This window comes from Sparus aurata, chromosome 3, assembly GCF_900880675.1.
Source record: "Sparus aurata chromosome 3, fSpaAur1.1, whole genome shotgun sequence".
NCBI lineage: Eukaryota > Metazoa > Chordata > Actinopteri > Spariformes > Sparidae > Sparus > Sparus aurata.
In genome coordinates this window covers 14,708,962-14,727,154 of record NC_044189.1, presented here as the reverse complement: position 1 = coordinate 14,727,154, position 18,193 = coordinate 14,708,962, and the positions used below count along the sequence as shown (strand labels likewise).

Sequence of the window (18,193 nt, the reverse complement as noted above, 5' to 3'; positions counted from 1 at the left end):
TATTCCAGACATCCCTCTTCTCAGCAATGTTTTCCAGCTCCTTTTCGGGGGGGGGGGGGGGGGGGGGATCCTGAGGCATTCCCAGGCCAGAAGAGACAATCCCTACAGTGACTTCAGGGTCTGCTCCAGGATCTCCTCCCAGTTGGTCGTGCCCAGAAAACCTCCAAAGGGAGGCACCCAGGAGGCATCCTAATGAGATGCTCGAACTTCCTCAACTGCCTCGTTTAGGGCAGCGGCTCTCCTCTGAGCTCGCTCTGGAGGTCCAAACTTCTCACTTTATCTTTAAGGCTGAGCCCTGCCAACCCACGGAGGAAGCTCATTTCGGCCACTTGTATCCGTGACCTCATTCTTTCGTTCGCTACCTACAGTCATGAGCATGGATGAGGGTTGTGCATCCCCACTTTCCTGCCGCTTGTGAACAAGACTTAGAGATGCAGCTCAGCCCCAAGTATTTTGCAGCCTTGGAGCTGCAACATGTGAGAACAGGAGTCTTGTCAAATTCATAGTCAAAACTAATAGGGGGCAGCAATAACACAATAGCATATCAGTTAGCCGTGCAAGCAAGCAGTCAGGATCAGGAGCTCGGATCTCCGGGTATATGTTGGTGTTTACCCTTCTAGCACAGGACCTTTGGGGTGGGATGAAACAGTGATAGCTTGTTAGCATGCTAACACACTCAAAACACTCAAATGTTTTGCTAAGATTCTTAAATATTGCACCTTTAACCTAATAATGACCCAATCCTTAATGCAAGCGACAGCCCAAAAATGTCCTCACTTTTTCTAAATGTTCTCACTCCAGGTTGCAAATCGCAAATCTCGGTCCTCACAATACAGCATTTATCAGGCCTGCATACACACAGGAACACACACACATGCGTGCTTACTCACACACACACACATCCTGACAGGAGTAAGACTAAGTGCAGTCTCAAAAGAGGGAGTTCTGGTAGTACTACATTATGCCTCCAGGCCCAAAGCCAGAGTTTAGTTGTCACTCACTCTCTCTCTCTCTCTCTCTCTCTCTCACACACACACACACACTAACACACACACACACACACGTACAGTACCACAATATCCTCAAATCAATTGCCTAAGGAGTGGGAGGTTGTCTGCATGACTTCTATCAGCTAATAGATCTCGTGCGTGTCTTTCTCAACGTCTCACTCGTTTTCGCTCTCCCTCTCCTTTTCTTTGTCCCTCTCACTGCAGTGCCACTAGAAGGTGACATCACTGTCTCTCTCCATCTTTATCCTGCTCCTCCATCATTTTCTTGTTAATTTATCCTGCTCTCCCTCTCTCTCTCTCTCTCTCTCCTGCTCTCCTCTTTTCATCTGCCCCTCCTTCCCTACTTTGTTCCTCGCACAGTTCCCCTCTCTCTGTCTCCCATCCATCGCAAATCCTTACATAACTGCTGTCAAAATATCATCATGCACATGGCTAAAATTGGGTGTTGAAATTGTGTCAGGGTCAAAGGGTTTTGTGTTTTGTAAGAATGCATACAACGAAGACAGTGTGCGCGCGTGTGTGTGTGTTTGTTTGACTGAGATTGCCACATCTTCTAAAACATGTTATTTTCAGTCCACGAGACAGCTGCATGCATGTCGAAAGAGTTTTGAGCACAAAAAGTGTTCGGCTTTCGTCTGAACAGAACACACGTGCACACACACACACACACACACACACACACACACACACATACACGAGCACGCTAGCTGGTCTTTCCTTAGTTCGAAAAAGGCCCACCCAGAAAATGTCACTGAGATGGAATTTCCTTTCATCTGTGTTTGTGTGCGCGTTGTGTGTGTGTGTTTGTGTGTGTGTGTGTGTGTGTGTGTGTGTGTGTGCATGAAAAAAGGGCTGAAAATAATGATGTTGAAACGAAGTGAAAGAGTAGTCGGACCAGCGATGAGACGCCTGTGCTGTTAGTCAGTCTGTCTCCCCGCAAAAGTCTCCCTCCAGATCAGTGAAGCTGCTCTCCCTGGACTCCATCACAGACGCTCAGAGTGTGCATGTGAATATTTTAACGGTGGCCTCCATATGCAAGCGGATTAGTTAATTTAGGAGACACTGGGAAGTCTATATTGAATTAAAAGCATAGATTTTGTCACAGAATTGTGTGATTAAGACACAATTTGAGAAACATGGTGTATCAAAGTCCGACCAATGCATTGCCAGGCCAGTATTGCCAGCCAATATTAGCTTCTTTCTGGAATCCAACAGATGTTTAATTTTTGGGGGGGCCGATACAGAAACTGATATTGGGGAGTGAAAAATAAAAAATGTGAATATCAATCAACCAAACAATAAATGAATAGGCTAGTGCCGTGTTGTACAGCTCCGAGTACAACCAACATTATCAGCTCCTCCATGTTTGCTTCTGACGTGCGATGCGTGGTATTTCCACAACGTCCAGCCACTTCTACTTGACTGGCCAAGCAAGGTTAACTGCTTTCTTAGCCCTAGCGCCGCGGTCGAAACCGCTTCCCCTCTGCCGCCCTTCCCTCATTGAAATGAATGGAGGTGGCGAGTCTCTGCATTCCAGTGTGAAAAGGCCTATAGACGAAAGAAAAGAAGAGAAACAATGAAGCGTGTGTGCAGATGTAAAATGCTTCATTCCCTAGTTTATTCTGAGGTGTTGTAAACATCGTCCCTTTGCTAACAGAGCGCAGACGGCACAGGCTTCATTCTGTAGAAATTGCCCAATTGACCAGAGCCATTTTCCCCTCTGGGAGTCCGACAGCAATCAGCATGATTATATATTTTTTCATTGTCTAGAGTGAATGGACATGCATGAGTTTGTGTTTTTTATTCGAAGCTTATTGTCGTGTTCAGCATGCAGCTCCTGGCCTCAGGAGAAGACACTGCTGGGCAGCATGCAGACACCTGTGGAGTGTGTGTTATGTGTGTGTGGGTGTGTGGCTGTGGAATTTGTTTGTTTGGATGACGGCTGAGTTCTGTATAGCTGCGGTGTGTACAGTGTGTGTGCTTGTGTCCTGTCGAGTCTCGGGGGGGGGGGGGGGGGGTACGATGTGTGTTTGTGTAGAGCAGCAGAGGCCTTTGATGATCTGTGAGTGTCTGCGTGCTGCTCAACCAGTGCTGCTGCCTGTGTGACATTTTTGTCCTCTGAAAAGGTGGAACACATTATTCACCGACAAGGACACATGCCGAGCAGTCACACACCCCTCCTTCACGCACACAATGCCCACCGCCATGGCCATTCGTGCCAATTAGTGCCAGTCTGTCTGCCTATGCCCATTACAGCCGGGCAGTTCACCTTCAGCGCACGCGAAAGTAGGGTTCCATGTCCTAGACGTGGCCACATGCAGGATCCATCAAGTGGAACAAAAACAGTGTTTGTTCTTTTTATTCTGTTCTCACGTGCAGGTAAATACAGCAGCATTCGTCCACAGTTGTGTGCGCTTTATATTTGTCTCCACAGGCGTGTACAGGCCTGTTTAGCGCCGTGCTCCCTGCCGCCCCTGAGAGTCGCACATCCCACACTTGTCTGTCCGTCCTCAACCGCAGAAATGATCGCGCTTACATCACCGGAGTCCGGTTGGCTGCTTGTATTTCTCACCATGGCCCACTCACGTTAAAAGATCGAGGGAGCACGGAGTTGAGGTGTGATAAACATTAAAGAGGATTTGTTTTAAATCACCATCGTTAGTTCACTTTTTGTGCGAGCTGAAGAAACGGAAGAAAAATCCATCCATTTAAAGGAATAGCTTGTCCTGTCAGTAACTGACAAGCTGGCGTATGGGCGTGTTGCATTATAAAGCTTCATTTATGGACGTCATTATACAACGGGGGTCATGTTTTGCTCGTTAAAGGTATGAGATGTAAAACTTTAAAAAATCCAAATTTTAGTGCAGGTCATTCGTCAAATTGTGAGGCACAACTTCTTAACCAATTTCGGACTCTTTAAAGTTCAAATGATTAATCAATACTTGAGAAATAATAATTAGATAAATGCTAATTCTGCTGTCAGAAGCTGAAAGCAACAAAGACATCCAACTTTTCCTCAGACAAAATATTCCGTTTGAATAATAAAATGAAGCTATAATCACACAAAAATCCTACATGTAGTCATTGGTTCTATTTAAGGGTGCACCACGCAACTGTTTTCAGAATAGTAGTTTGCAAGACCCAGCAGGAGTTTTAAGAATCTTCTTTAAAGCCACAAATTAATATTTGAGATTGGGAACAATAAAGCAAAACCGACTTCTATTTTTATTTAGGTTGGGGTGAGAATAAGAAGAGCATATTGCTCGAAAAATGCTACATAGTGAGCCTTTAACTTAATTTTCAAAATCAATGTTAACTTGTGCAAAATGTGAAATATCTTTAAGATACTAAACTTCCTGTTCGGAGGAGCGTTGTTGTAGTTTTCTTTACATTTATTTAAAATAACCAATGAAAAGCAACATTAATGTAGTGGCCTATTTTGCGCGTCGCTAAATGCTAATTGATCTATCGTCGTTACTAATGAAAACCGACTTGCAACATCTCCATATGCCACTTTTCCAATTTCTTTTCATTTTGTCAAGCTCTCATGCTGGAGCACCGGACAAAGCGGTGGTAGTTGTGTGGGAAGAATGAATGAGCGGATGGTGTAACGATGAATGGAGTTTGAATTACGTTTATCTGTTCCCCCCTTTTTCTCTCAATCCTCTTTTCTGCCTTTTTTACTCTTCTCTTTTCTCTCAGCGGCTGCCTCCCCTCCCACATTTCTCTCTCACTCCCTTTTGTGCAGCAGCACACATTCTCTGAACAGGATTATATATTGTCTTTGAAATAATATTTGGGGTGTTTATGTCTGTGTTTGCCCTTGAATGAGTGTGTTGGACATTTGCCTGCATATTTGTGCGTCTGAATGTCTGCGATGACTGCTTTTGTTTGTGTGTGTGTGTGTGTGTGTGTGTGTGTATGTGTGTGTGTGTGTGTGCGCATTCTTGGACTTGTGTGAAATTGAAAGAGCGAGACAGCATCGGTTGGTGTTTGCGCATGTGCAAGTCTGAAGGCATGTTTTATATTTACGCATTTGTGTGTCTGCGTGTGAGTGAGTGAGTGAGTGTGTGTGTGTGTGTGTGTGTGTGTGTGTGTGTGTGTGTACTCAGTAGGATTATACAGCAATAGAGGAGCTTAGCAGTGATTTGCCCATCCATTCCAGTCCCTCCCTAATCCTGCACTCACACACACATGCATACTTCTTTGTGTGTGTGACTAGCAGGGATCTAATAGTGTGTGTGGATTAGTTAGGTTTGTGAATGGGATGTGGCTTGGGCTGAAGTAGCGCACTACACTGCCAGCAAGTTAACACAACTCTGGCAGAGGGTTTGTGAGAAAAGATGAAGGATACGGACGGGAAGTGGAAGATATTTGTGGAGAGTGTGTGTGTGTGTGTGTGTGTGTGTGTGAATGCTTCGCGGTTCAGAGGGCACTGTTTGATTATGGAATGATTACAAAAGGTAAGGTACGAATAATAGGCTAAGAGGAGAACATAGGTATAGTGTGATTAAGATGTTGTGATAAGGGCGTGCCTTTCGTGAAAGCCAACCTCGCAGTGATCGTTTGCATGCATGGGTGTGTTCGGCGTGTGACCATTAGATGGCTCTGCACCTGATGTCTCACAGTCTCCCGCGCACACACACGCAGTCACACTCGCAGAGACAGATGGAAGGACACAGATAAACAAGAGAGTCGAGACTTTCGCCGACAGAGAAGGAAGACGGAGACGGATGGGTAAAGAGAGTGTAGGGAAAGGGGTGGAGGTGGCTGGTGGTGGAGGTGAGGGGGGTGGAGGGCTACTGTTGTCATAACCACAGTGTGTGTGAAGTTTGCGGGGGCGACTGAGAGAGTGAGAGAGTCTGTATGTGTGGGTGAGAGGGAGAGGGGAGAAAAGTCTGTGATATGTATATAAGTGTGTGTGTGTGTATATATAGAAGCCTTTCATCAGTTTCCTTAGTGACTGGCGCTGGCTGCGAGCGTTCTCCACTCCGCCAGAAGACAGAACAAATGAAAGGAGAGGAGAGTCGAGCCATGTTTGATGAGGAATATTGTACTATTGACTAATTGTACGTCTCCACGGGAGCCGACATTTCTACGCTTCCCATTCATTGTAAAGTAAAACCATCTTAGTTGTTTTTATGCAGCCAAAAAAAAAACGCAATCATACTGCCTCAGTGGGCTTTACAATCTGCAACATGAACAACATCCTCTGTCCTTAGCCCCTCGATTCCAGTGAAGATAAACTTGTCATATTGAAAAAAAAGCCCTTAACGTGAGAAGAGGTACAACTACATCACAGTCCAGGAGGACCACTGAGCAGGCGAAGGCATCAACAAGTGGTGCCCGAGTCTCCGCTCCACTGTGATGACCTGGACAGATCTATGTAATCAGCCGTGCAGTGCATTCTGGTAGCGCTGCTTTGCGTTTGGAGGGTTGGAGCGTCGCGTTTCTCCACCGCTCAAAGTTGAAGTTTTAGGCTACTAATTGCAAACCAGGAGCATCCGGCGCCACTCGCCGCCACTCGCCGCCTCTGGAATTTCCTGTGAAACAGAGACTGAGCCGACTGATCAGCAGCTGAATGGCTTATTTTTGCCCAAAAACGTCTTCAAAAACGCATTTTATTTCAACTACTTTATTTTTCGTCATATAAGAGAAAGTTTCCAGAAGAGCCGCCATGTAGGTCTGGTTTGAAAATCCCAAAGCAGTTAATGAGTTAATGAGTTTCACTTAATCAGTCATGGCAAATTCAAGCAGACTTGACGATATCAGTCAGAGGATTCAGAAACCAGAGTGAGGGATCTGGGGGGACTTCCTCAGAAAGAAATGTAATTTCTGAGACTTTGTTTCCTGCATTCTGATGACTTTCAAATAATGAAAAATAACATTATTATGAGTGGAGTACAAGAGCATTTTTATGTTAAATGCTCTTAACTGTACTATAAATTCTGAGGAAAGAATAATTCACTTCTTTGGCGTGATCTAGTATTCATCAGTTTTCTTTCATTCATTCATTTTTACTCTGCTCCTCGAAGAGCCTATCCATGGCACTGCCATCTGTGGCCATCTACAAATACGCGTTGTAGTTAAAATTGCAGTGGGTCGCATTCCGTACCATTGTTCTAAAGGGAGCATCGTGTAGGGTTCTCTTGGTACTCACCAATTCTCACCCTTTCTCTCACCTCCTGATGAGTGAGCGGCACAAGCGAAAAATGTGAGAATATATAATAAACAGGGAGCAATACAGACCCCGGAAGGAAACCAGGTGGAGGCAATGATAAATGAAACTATCCCGAAAAATTAGGGCTAGAGTACATTTATGATGGTGGGCCGTTCAGATGGCGCTTTAATTATTAACACATGACACGAGCTGTTGACTAAGTACCGTGGCATTGTATTTATGTCTGCATCTGCTTAGTGGGCCATCGTTAAATTGCAAGCATGATAATCATAATGATTTTCTCCAATAAGGTAAAATGAGTCAGAGGAGGATTTGTTTTCAATGGCTAGTGTTTAGTCCATACAGATAATCAATATGTTTTTATGAGCAACAGTATACATACATGGGGAAAAAACTTAACAAGCTCTCCATGTTCTTCTCCAGCTGTATAAAGTAACTAAGAGACTCTGTGGTTTCGTGTAATTCACATAAAATCCATCAGTCATATCGTAGAAGTGTAAATTATGAGGAAGTGACAGGTTTATGCAGAGATTATTAAGCTTTGGAACAATAAAATAAGGATTTTGCAGAAGGAGTGACACATGATATTAGCAAGTTACGATCAAGTGGTGACATTTGAGATATTTAATAGTTTCTATCTGTTACCCTCCAACCAAAACAGGGTCCCGGGTTGAAGTGGTTAGAAAATGTGATATTTATGTGGGTCGCAGGCATGGGTTTGTTGTTGGAAGGTGGGAGTTTGTGTGCTTTCAGAAATGATCGAGAGAAACAGAGACAGGCCGGACGAACAAAGACATTCGCAGAGACAAAAACTAAAACAACCATTCAAAAATACGTGCAGTCCCTCATGGTTGATTTTCCTCTTTTCTCGACTCTTTGTGCTTGTTCTTTACGCCCACTTTCTTCCTTTTTTTTTTTTTTTTCTCGCTCTAACACTGCTTTCACTCGGCGGCAGGTTGTAAACAAACCCACACAAATGAATTATGATTAAATGCTGAGGGGCTCCAATTAGCTGCCAAGGCAACAGGTGAGTTTTTTTGCTGTGCCGCTGAGGTCACCAGACAAAACAGAAGCAACCGTGGAACAGCTGAGTCTCGTCTGGTTTCTCTCTCAGTCTCTGTTGACTGCATTTAAACTTTTGTTTTTAATCAGATCATTTTCTTTTCTAACTCTAACATTGGTGTTGAAGAGTGAAGCAAAGGTTTGTTTGCAATGTATACAAGACAAACTGGTGAGAAGAGACACACTTGGGTAACGTTATAATTTCCAAAAGTAGATGGTTACATTTCCAAACAGGAAGGAAATGTTGTGATTTTTTTGGGCACAGCGCTATGACAAATCAGGAACTATATCTTCAACAACAACAATAACAAACGACATCAGAACAGTTTCCGCAATGAGTGCGCAGAAAACGGCACCAACACAGTGTTTGAGAAGAGAATCATCATCGGCATCGTACACTGTACACTGCCTGATTTACACATTTAAAATGCCAAAGCTGTGGGTGCTCATCACCAAAGATGCCTCCCAAAATAAAATTTAAAAAATGTGCAGGAAAGAACTCTCAGATTACCACTTTTTAATCCTCTTACCCGGCCGAGCCTCTCTGGGCTCATTCTGTATGTTCTTTTCGTCCTCTTTACCACATTGAAAGCAAACTTTTGCAAAACGCCTCCTGCCTCGCAACAGTTAAACTCTCCATGAATATCCAACCAGGACTGATATCATGCTGACAGGAAGGCCGACTAACACAAACAGGATGTGCTTTTTGGTGCATGTTTAGAACGTTTGAGTCCGGTGGGAATCATTACAAGAACGCACGCGTGTGTGTGTGTGTGTGTGTGTGTGTGTTTGTATGCGTGTATGTGCTTGTGTGTTAACATCTTACGAGCGAGTGCTCACTTCTTCCCTGTGCGTGCTACATCTCTTAGCATTGAGGAGCACATTTCATCTATATTTACTTCCAAATGGTCTTTTAACTAGGTCAGCTAACTAACGGAAATAGACTGCTGTACACTGTCAGTGAGGGGATCAGTCGTGACATCTAGTGGTGGAAAGTGGGAAGTGCAGCCTGAGCGTGACACCTACTGTACAGTACTATATCTCCAAAAAGGGGGGGGAATACAGTAGGTTGTGGTTCTGACGTTGCTTTTGTTTGCATATTATATATAGTAAGTGTATTTATAGGAATTTGCGTATGTCTGACTTTATGTATGGACATGTGTGTCAATGATTCATGTAATCCTGACATGATTTGTGTTACATTTACCAAACAAAGATGCCAAACATTCTGTGTTTCCGGCCCCTCGAACGTGAGGATTTGCTGCCTTTTTATAATGTTTCATGTCATTTTTAAAGCGACCATCTTTTCTTTGAGACTGTCGGTGAGATGAAACAAACAATTTGAATAACGCAGCCTTGTGCCTTAGGGAAACTGCGGCTGACGTCTTTATAGATCCCGATTAATCGATAAATTGAGATAAAAAAGTGACAGATTAGTTGTCGTCCCAGCCCTCAAAATACACGCATATCTGTGTGTGTACTGGAGTTGCCCATGTGTCACCCTTTCATGTACTCTCTCTCTCGCTCTAATCTCTACTCCTCACTCACTCCCTCCCTCCCTCCCTCTTTATCTCTCCCACACTCCCCCTCTCTGCCCTTCTCACTGAAACAACCTCCCACCCTCTCCCTCCCTCTCCCTCTGACTCTCCTCTCTCTCGTTCTCTTTCGCTGCTTGTAAGCGGTCTCTGGGCGTGCAGCCAGCTGGCGTGTGTGTGTTTTTTGAATGAATACCTGATGAAGTTGGCCGAGCGAACCGTGGGAGGGGCCCTGTGTGTGCGCGCGTGTGTGTGTATGTGTGTGTGTGTGTGTGTAGGGCAGACAGTGTGAGAGCTCTGGCTCGCGTTCAGCCCCTTGCATAATACACGTTGGAGCTCTGCATGCGGGACTCCCTCCCAGTGGGCGTGTGCAAGTGTGTGCTACCAATTTCGTGTGCGTGTGTGTGCTTGTGTGTGTGTGTGTGAGATCACCTGAGTGCTGTGCATCAGCGGTAGTGAGGGAGCTTCCTGCCTCGCTGTCAAGATTTAGGAGAGGACTTTTGGCTGTGTGTGAGTGTGTGTGTGTGTGTGTTTGGTGTGTGTTGGGGGGGGAGTGAGAAAGGCAGGGAGCAGTTTGTAGCACAAGTACCCTGAATCTGCTCGGGATTTTCAGCCCGAGGAGGAGAGAGGGAGACAGACAGACAGAGAGAGAGAGAGAGAGAGAGAGAGAGAGAGAGAGAGGGTGCCGTACAAGGGACACGGCAGAAGAGAGAGAGAGGAGGAGAAGTTAAGGGAGGAGAGGAATGAGAGGGGGAGAGGGAGCATGCTGCAGAAGTGGGCTACTCCTGCTACCCTGGTAAGTACACTTCACGCAGTTTTGCGCTTGTCCTGAATGGAGTGTGTGTGCGGGGAAGAGAGAGAGAGAGAGAGAGAGGGAGTCGGCATGTGTGTGTGTGTGTGTGTGTGTGTCTGTGTGTCCCGAACGCTTTTCTTGTTGTATCACAGTATGTCGTTTGTTAGTGCGTACTGCGTCTGCCCTAGTTTTTCCTCTACAATCGTCGTCACTTGTTTCTCCCGTTCCTCCTGAAGTGTATCCCCCTCTCTGTCTCTTCGCTCTCTCCTCTCCTCACACATTTCTCTCATTCCTTGCTTCCCATTGGCTCCTTTCTTTCTCAGGCTCTCCCTGACTGTGTGTCTGTGTGTCTACCCCCCCCCCCCCCCCCCCCCCCGCCCCAACCTCAGGGTTGTCGAGGGGTGAGAAAGTGCAAGTCATGCAACGCTGCCCAAGTGTTTGTTTTTCTGAAAGAGACTCTCTCTTTTTTTCTCACAGTCGTTTGTGTCTCTCCATCGCTGTCTCTCTTTGTTTGTGTAACTCTTAGCTCTTGCTTCTCTTTTCCTTCCTTCGCCCTCCCTCCCTCCCTCTTCCCTTCCCCTTGCCTCTCCAACTCTCTGTCTCCATCTGTCCTCCATTACTCCCTCACTATCTGACCATACTCCCGTGTGTGTGTGTGTTTGTTGTTGTTTGTGTGTAATCACTAGTGGAGAGTGGCAGCCTTGTCAGAGTTCCCAGTCTGGCGAAGGGCCCCGTGACATGCACGCGCGTGTGCACACATATGCAAACACACACACCCACACTAATGAAGAAGCACATAGGCGGAGAGCTACAGAGGGGACGTAGAGGAAGAAATAGAGAAGTGGAGAGAGACAGAGAAGTACAAGCCTGCAGCAACACTGTACTTTCCAGCTGGACTATATTTAGCAGTGAGATAACACATCACGTTGGACTTATCCCTTTGATCATGATTATGATTATGACTGGGCAATCACGCACACACACCCCCACACACACACACTCAAATACAACAGACATATGTAGCCCGCACACATCCGTTTCTATGCCCCCCAGCGACAGCGACAGCCACGGCCGGAGGCATTTTGTTTTCAGGTTGTCCTTACTATTCTCGTAAACACGATATCTCAAGAAATGCCTCGAGGGAACTTCCTTAAATTTGGCGCACACCTCATCTTAGATTCAGAGATGGACAGATTAGATCTTGGTGGTCAAAGGTCAAGGTAGCTGTGAAAAAAAGGTTTTTGGCCATAACTCACACAAATGCCTAATAGGTGGTAACATTTTATACCCGAAAGGTCAAAAGTCAGCTTCTCTGGGACATCATGACGTTCGGCAGAAACTCTGGCCGTGAGTCAACGGCATAACTCGGGAGCCGAAAAAGGAGGTTGTGTTCATATTTAACATTTGGGCGGATACTGAATTGGTGACACTAATCTCGGGTGTCCACCTTTAAACTTTGGCGATTGCAGAGATCTCTTAAGCTGCCGGGTTGAACGTGTGTCAAGTGTCCATGTAGCTTCCTCGTGTTCTTTATTGGCCAAGCATGCGAACACACAAAAAGACATATTTTACAGTTTTTTGTTTCTTTTAATGAACTTACACACTAATAGACATCCAGCAGCAGGCTACTGTACTAAGAATATATCGTATGAGCAACCTTGGGGCAGATACAAAAAACTCCTTAAATATGTGTCATGAAGTTGAAAAGGAACTAATATCTGACATTTTGTAACTGTTTGAAATGACCATAATGACAATATTGTTAGCCATACTATTGTAGGACTCTCGCCTATGGCCACAAAGCACTCCACTGCTGCTTGAGTAAACTAAAAGGATTTATAAATTATAGATTGTCATATAATTTAAACGCAGCAGTTAAGAGTGTATGTGGTTTTGATGTGTATTACTGTAACATGTTGTTTTTTATACATAATTGATACACGAAAGATCAGGTTAATCTCCCTGCAGGGTTTTAAACATCAGTGTGAGTACTTTGCATTTATCCATAAATCCGCATGTTTATTGTCCTGATGGTTTACGCGCGAAAGAAAGAAAAACAAGTCTACTATATGTACCTGTGTGTGGGTGTGTGTGAAAGGAATTAAAGGGTGACATATAGCCCACACACACATTCTCTGTTTTGACCGTAGAAGGACAATAGTATAGTGCACGAGTGAATGATTCAGGTTACTGACTCACACACACACACAGACTTGGTGAGGCGGATCATTGTGTTTGTGAATGTGTGTGTGTGTGTGTGTGTGTGTGTGTGTGTGTGTGTGTGTGTGAGACTAAAGCACATGGAGGACAGACGGCTTGGGTTACAGGTCATCTGATATCTACACACATTCACTAACACACACACACACACACACACACACACACACACACAGGCACGCACACGCTGCAAACTCAGCACGATTCAGGTGACATAGCTTTTTAGTGAATGTGTGTTTGAGTGTCAGTTTCAGTGAAGCAAAGCTCTCTCTCTCTCTCTCTTTTTGCGATGTAGGTCAGTTGAGCTCGTCTCTCTTTCTCTCTCCCATGTGACTTTCTCCTCACTCTCAAACCTCCGTTCTCCCTTCTTCCTCACTGTCCCGCCCCTCTTTATCCCTCCCTCAAGCCCCTTTGTTGATTATCCTCTGCAGTAATTGTTGCTGCTGCTGCTGTTCTTTTCTTCGAAATACCAAAGTTTCTCAGCCTGTGTGTTGGAAGGAGTTAATAAGGAGGGAATGTAGCCCTCAGTGGAGTCTCAGCTGAGGGGTTTAGAGCGAGATTGAGTCTTTTTCTCTTCGCCGTCATTCTCAGTACAGTCTTTTTCTCTTCTTTCTTTCTTGTTTACTCACTGACACTTCAGCTTAAAGTAGAAGAAACAGGACCCAAGCCAAACTCAATAATTGTATGTATGTATGTATCTCCCCTTCTGTTCCGGGAGTATTTCTGTTAAATCTGCTCTAATGACTCAGTAAACTCAGTAGACTCAGTACTCAGTGGGATGCATAACTCAGGCCCAACAGCCTTTAATTCGTTCATGCCTAATCCAATATCAAATAAAACATATTTAAATCTGCTAGATCCTAGATCTGCTAGATTTTATTTGGGTCTGCATCAAATCATACTGAGTCATAGATGCCAGCCACCTAAGTACACTGGATTTATCTCGTCAAGATTCACGCTTTATTCCCTGAGAAATTACAAAAAACGTTAAACACTGCAACGTTAAAGAAAGTGATCGACCGGACCTGCACCAAAAGTTAAAGGGTTCTCTTCAGTGCCAGGACCCGTCCTCCATGCAAGTTCTGTGCAAATCCTTTCAATAGTTTATGTGTAATCCTGCTTACAAACCAGCCAACCAAACGAACCAACCTCCTCCTCCTTGGTGGAGGCAATTATCGGAGAATGTTTGCGTCTTTCACTTTTTTCCCTTATCAGTGTTGCTTCCATTCACAGCACACAGCTGTTCTAAATTCCCACTGTAGCTGACTGCCCAGCACCAAACAGCTGGCAGAAAAATGAGCCACAGAAAAACGTCACATATTTCCTTCAGGATCTGGTGTGGTGAAAGGGTGAATGGTGTCTCTGTCTTTATCGCTTATTTACTGTAACTTCGGTGAGGGGCGTAGGATCACAGCGTTACATACATGTTTACTTCAACATACATGTAACATTGGTGAGTTTTGTTGTTAGTTGGCACCTATATTACGTCTGACAAAATGGTCACAGATATGTATGAAACTGCAGAGGGCGCCAAATCACACAAACTGCCAATATCTACATAATGTTGCTTTAAGGCTCAAGTTCCTATATATTGTATCATTTGAGGTTCTCGTTGTATAACTCACCAGCCAAGCAAGATGACGAACGACTTTTTTTCTAGCAGTTGTCAGTAGGTGATTTGTTCATTTTTATTTGGTGATGTTAAAAACTACACCTGTACTCATGTTTACTCTAAGACATTGTGTTACAGGGGTGACTGTGTTCTTGTGTGTATTTTCAGCGGCGCAAACACCATTAAACGACCATAGAAATATTATAATATTATGATTAGTGAGATAATTGTAGAGGCAGCGCTGTGTCTCTGTGAACCTCTTGATCTCCCACAAACTCCACATTTCTACTCATCACTTTGATCATGAAGGTGACACTACACTATAGGCTACAGTACATATGATATAATATGATATGATATGTTGCCTTGCCTTACCGCGCTTCCTACGCATTCTGCCTGTAACAGTGGTACATTGCGTCCCATTGCACAACGCATTATAGTATGTGTACCGGGAGAGTATTCCTCCTGGTGCTCTCAGAAACCTTTTTCGCAAGCCAGAGCTATAGAAGTGACGCTCTGAAGATAAAAGCCCTCATAGATGGCAGCATGAAGAGATCTGCGGCAGAACGTACACTGTCAGTGTTTGATGTGACAGCTGATATGAAATGTCTCTAATCTGAGAGCTCTCAGACACATAATGCTCCTCTTATCTCGAAGTTTTCGTTTGAGCAAGGGCTTGTTGAATATCCATCCATACTGTTTCGTGACACGGCGCAGACAGTACAGCTATTGAGATGTGGTACAGTAGAGAGACACGGAGGAGATTAATGTGAGACAAGAGGCAAAGACATTAGTAGACAGACGATTAGGAACATAAAACCATTAGATGGAAGAATGATAATTGAGAACGGAGTTATGAAGAAGGAGAAGTAGGCCGGCTGAGGCAGGAGAGGAGTCGAGTGGAGGTAGAGGAGGGAGAGGCGGAGAAGATTGCATCTCGGTGCTGAAACCTCACCGATCAACAGTACCTCTCAGCACACCTCTGAGTCATTCCTGCTTGATTGAACAGATGGTGCGCGCTTGAGAATGTGTGCGCGTGCGCTTACTACCATAACACACTGTATGTGTGTGTGTGTGTGTGTGTATTTGTGTGTGAGCGTGCACGGGGACTCTTGTACTATATGTGCATGTGAATTTGCATGTGTGTTTACTCCTACGCCTGTCTCTGCAGTTGTGTATAGTAGCACTGCGACACAATCATGGGAATGTGCTTGAGATGCAAGATGTCCCTCATCCTACAGAACACACACACTAACACACAGTGGGTACACTTAATGTCACTCTGCAGGAATTATCGAATGAGCCTTCAGAGGTTGACCCCCATCATTCTGGTTGAAGGATTAAATCTTTTGTGGCTTTGCATCTACAGAGATCAGAGGGTCGGACTCATCTCCAATAAAAGAGGCAGTGTTATGAAGTCTAATGTGAGTTCAGTCAGTAACAATTGCAGTCTTATATTCAATGATGTTAGCAAACCAAAGTGTTCCATTCTGCTCCAAGTCTACAGACTCCCTGTATTTCCAAATGTCCAAAAATAAGTGCTTCAATCTAGTGTAATGATGTTGCGCCAGAGGTTTTCATTATGTCAAGTTTGAAGACGACTTTTGGCATGTCTGCTAGAGAAAACAAAGATGGAGGCCAAATAACAGTTCCATTTCTTCTTCTTTAACAGATAGAAAATATCATGAAATAAACCTGGATGAAGGTGAATTTCCAACATTGTACATTTGGATGATGTTTAGATATGCCTTTTATATTAAGTTCACAATAGAAACTATAGCCTGGGACTTCACATGTTTTAGGTGATTGAATACCTTTCAAATGTTTGAAGAGTCTCAGGCCCTGTTAACATTGGTACCAACATGCGCCCTGAGTGATCCGATCGCACTCCCAAGACGCATTGAGATCCCATCACTCAGAGGTGATCTGTGCCGCATGTGGAGACTTTATTTTAGCACAGTGAATGCCCATGTGTCACAGGCCACATTGAAGGACTGCCTTCTCAACTGACATCCTCCACGAAACAACAAGAAAAGCAGGCATAATGTACTACTCCCTGTCTCATTTCTGTATTTGGGCTTTGTTAACCTGCCTATGTTAGCAGCAGATGTTTGTTTCAGCCAACCACTGAACTAGTAACCACAATATCCTGAGACTCCTTTTCAATATGCATGATTTCAAGAGTTGTTGTACGAGGAGAAACTTAACACACTTTGCAAAACTAAACTTAAATGATTTTTCAAATTATTCAAGCCTTTAAATGTAATACATTTAGTTGTTTCTTCCCCCATAAAAATGTCAGTATGTCGAGGCATCGCTGTACCAGCCTGTCTATTTTCATGTCTAAAGAGTTTTCACCATGTGCACATTTTGATGATGGTAAACATGTCAAATTTCACAAATACAGTAAACAGTATCTAATAGTCTACTTTTTTGTTGTCCGTGGAGGAAGTCCCCAAACTCCCTGAAAAAAACGCTCAATTTTGAGATTTGTTGCATTTGGAAAAACATTATAAAAAATGTGAAAGGCTGTCTTCAACACATTATTGGCCTACTTGTTAATTCAGCAAACGTATGCAAGCAGATACTTCTTTCTTTGTGTAAAACATGTTGCATCCATTTGTTCCAGCGATGTATTTATTTTAAAGACAAATTTAATGCCAGACGTGGATTGACAGGCTTATAGCTGTCAACTTGTGATCTTATCTGGATGGATGGTAATACCAAATGTGAACAGCCTATATTTTCATGGTTGGCTTTTTAGTGGGAGTCGGTTTATTCATGTATTCATTTTGCAGTAACAGATGCAAAATATTCCCATTTTCCTTCCGGTTCATTTGGTCTTATTGCGGTAGTTCTTGCATAGATAGAACACACTCAGCCCTTGACAGAGTGAACTCACTGACTTTGCAAACCCTTAAATGAGGAACTGAAGTGACACACCTCGTATTGCAGTTGGCCAGTTGTTGCTGTAACAACAGCTTTGCTAGCTGCGCATTTTTTGTTTGTGGTGCATTGGTCAACTGATACTCTGCCCTCTCTCAAGTGTGCAAATGTCTTTAAGTCTTGAAGTTGCACGTACACTTGAGCCGGTGTGTGTGTGTGTGTGTGTGTGTGTGTGTGTGTGTGTGTGTGTGTGCGTGTGTGTGTGTGTGTGTGTGCGTGTTGCCTTTGCGCACTGGTTTGGAAAAGAGAGTGTGCGTTTGTGGGTGAGGTTGTGCTGTGTGTCAGGAAAAGAACATGTGTCAGCATAATTGAATATGCCCAGGTGTCAGTGTTAGAGTAAGCAAGATGGTCTGTGCCTTTGTGCGTGGGGGGTGTGTGGGTGTGTGTGGGTGGGTGGGTGGGTACATGTGCCTGACATGCTTGTACATTATTTATGAGATTCACACCAAGCTTTCTATCTTTTGCAGCAGGGGGTCCTCGCTAACAGATGGCACACACACATGTGGTGCACACTCACACATACTTTACTGAATACAGCACAGGCTTGTTATCAGAGGTCCAAGTACATCAGGTGCTGGAAACTTCTTCTACTATTATTAGTGGTGGTGCAAGCTTCTGGAAACCCACAGGAACTTTTTGGATTATTGATATTCTGCTTCAATTATTTTGCCTACCCACTGTTGACGCACCAAAAATCACATCAAATAGCTGCATGGTGGCACAACAACAACTAATTTTAAGACTTTGAATTTGATCATTCGTAAAGTTTTTTGTTTTTTTTCTACTTCTACTGTCACCAGTAACTCATGCAAAAGATAAATTCATGTATGGAATTTC

The 18,193-nt window shown here is 44.1% G+C and overlaps 1 protein-coding gene across 3 annotated transcripts in view; it reads left to right on the top strand.

Annotated features, from left to right (window-relative positions):
- Positions 1-18,193, top strand: part of atxn1a (ataxin 1a) — a 102,572-nt gene that overhangs the window by 69,746 nt on the left and 14,633 nt on the right. The window contains exon 1 of one of the 3 annotated variants that reach the window (XM_030411874.1): positions 10,046-10,584. The exons of the other annotated variants lie outside the window; for them this stretch is intronic. The gene's annotated coding sequence lies outside the window, so the exon portion shown is untranslated. Of the gene's footprint in view, positions 1-10,045; positions 10,585-18,193 lie in introns of those variants that run through there. 3 annotated transcript variants of the gene reach the window in all.